We start from the raw sequence: 2,447 nt of genomic DNA, 5'->3' as shown, positions 1-2,447 counted from the left end.
ATTTTAGCAAAATTCTGCATGGGGCTAAGTTGAATTATTCAACTATCGAGAAGTTTGCTTTAGCCTTGGTAATGGCTTCAAGGAAGCCGTGTCCTTACTTTTAGGCTCATAAGATTGAAGTGCTAATAAATCAGCCCTTGAGAAATATTATCCATAGTCCCAAAGCTAGTGGAAGGATAATTAAGTGGGCAATAGAATTGGGAGAATTTGACATCAAGTACAAGCCACGAACGGCAATAAAAGCCCAGACATTGGCTGACTTCGTGGTGGAATGTACCATATCCAAACAAGAAGTCGGGGGGCAGGAAGATACTATACCTCAAGGCACAGAAAGTGATAAAGGAGACAAAGAAAAGGACGTTAAGGGAAGGAATATTGGGTTCTCTATTTTGATGGAGCATCAAAAACAAATTCAATCGGAGCAGGGCTAGTTTTACAAAGCCCCGATGGGTTCTTGATTGAATATGCTATGAAGCTAGACTTCCCAACTATAAATAATGAAGCAGAATATGAAGCTCTAATAGCTGGCCTCGGCCTAGCAGGAACACTGAGAGTCAAGAACTTAAAAGTCTGTGGAGACTCGAAGCTGGTCATATCCCAGGTCAAGGGAGAAATTGAGGCAAGGGATGATACAATGGTTAAGTATGCCCGCCTAGTAAGGGCTGTGATGACTCAATTCGATGAATGCCATGTTGAGCACATCCCAAGGGAGGAAAATGCTAAGGCGGATACATTGTCAAAGTCTGCTTCATCTGAGATAGAGGAAATTTTAGAAAGTGTATACTTCCGCATTTTAAAGACACGGAGCATTGATGTTAAGCTTGTAGCTCCTATAGGGCTGGGGACGTCATGGATAGATCCCATTATGGTCCATATTCAAACTGGTTGGCTGCCAAATGACGTGACTGAAGCACGAAAGTTGGCTGTTCGAGCACTGAGATACTCCTTGATCGATGGGATTTTGTACAAAAAATCTTATATAGTTCCTTACTTAAGATGTCTCAGGCCCGATGAGGCACGCCTGGCTCTTGAAGAAGTACACGAAGGTATCTGTGGGAAACACCTGGGGGTAGAGCACTGGCTCATAAGATCACCCGTTTAGGCTTCTATTGTCCAAAGATGATGGCCGATGCCAAAGAGTATGTGAAGAAGTGAGATCGTTGCCAGAAACATGCACCTGTTGTTCGACAACCCCCCCGAGATGTTGACTTCCATCAACTCTCCCATCCCCTTTGCCATGTAGGGAATGGATATACTTGGGCCCTTCCCTATGGCCACGGTACAAAGGAAGTTCCTGATTGTAGCCATTGATTATTTTACTAAGTGGATTAAAGCCAAGCATTTGGCCAAGATCACAACTAAGCAGGTTGCACAATTCCTGTGGGAAAATATCATGTGCCGATATGGAATTCCCTATATCCTAGTTACCGATAATGGAACATAGTTCAACAATGAGGAATTCAAGAAGTATTATGAAGAGAATGAGATTGAGTTGCGATTTACCTTTGTAGCTCACCCGCAAGCCAATGGGAAAGCGGAAGTGGCAAATCGAATAATCCTGGATGGACTAAAGAAGATGATCGAGAAGTCGGGGAATAACTGGGTAGATGAAATACTCCCAATACTATGGGCCTATAGAACTACTTGTAGAGTCACAACTGGAGCAACTCCCTTTATGTTAGTATATGGGGAAGAAGCGGTTATTTCTGTAGAGATATCACATTCGTCTCCCAGGATCCAAGTTTTTAATGCTGAGGAAAATGAGGAGGGGCAAAGATTAGCCCTAGATCTAATTGATGAAGTATGAGATGAGACACATGTGAAGATAGTGGAATATCATAAGAAGGCTTCATTCTACTACAACCTAAGGGTTAAAGAAAGGTTCTTCAAGCAAGGTGACTTAATTCCGAGGGAGGTGGAAGCTTCCGGTGTTGGGCAGAAGGGAAAACTTGCCCCAAATTGGGAAGGGCCATACAAGGTCAAAAGTGTCCAAGTAAGAGGAACCTACAAGCTAGAGACTATGGATGATTTTGAAGTCCCGAGAACTTGGCATGCACAAAACCTGAAGATTTACTATGTGTTAAATGATTGAGCACGATTCTCACTTGTCAAGATGACAAGTAGGTTGAAAAGTACATTAAAACTTTGCCTTCTTAGGATTTCATGTTTTAGTTTTATAAGGCTACTCTTTAAAGTTTAAGGTTTATTAAGACTTGTGTAAGGGATGAGTCCTAAAAGTTTATGAAATTTAGAAAGTTTTCAAAATATGTTTAAAATCCGCATGGCATAACAAGTAAACTAAGTGCATGAGATAAAAGCATAAGGTTTGATAAATAAGCCAGATTCGAATGTGCAATACAAAGTTCGATAAACAAAGATAGTTTCAAAGACAAAGTAAAATAAATAAGCCACATAGGGCCAGCAAAGCTCTAAGGAGCGGAGGTCCC

The sequence above is a fragment of the Apium graveolens genome, chromosome 2 (genome assembly GCF_009905375.1).
Source record: "Apium graveolens cultivar Ventura chromosome 2, ASM990537v1, whole genome shotgun sequence".
Taxonomy (NCBI): Eukaryota; Viridiplantae; Streptophyta; class Magnoliopsida; order Apiales; family Apiaceae; genus Apium; species Apium graveolens.
Note: the sequence above shows the minus strand (reverse complement) of the source record.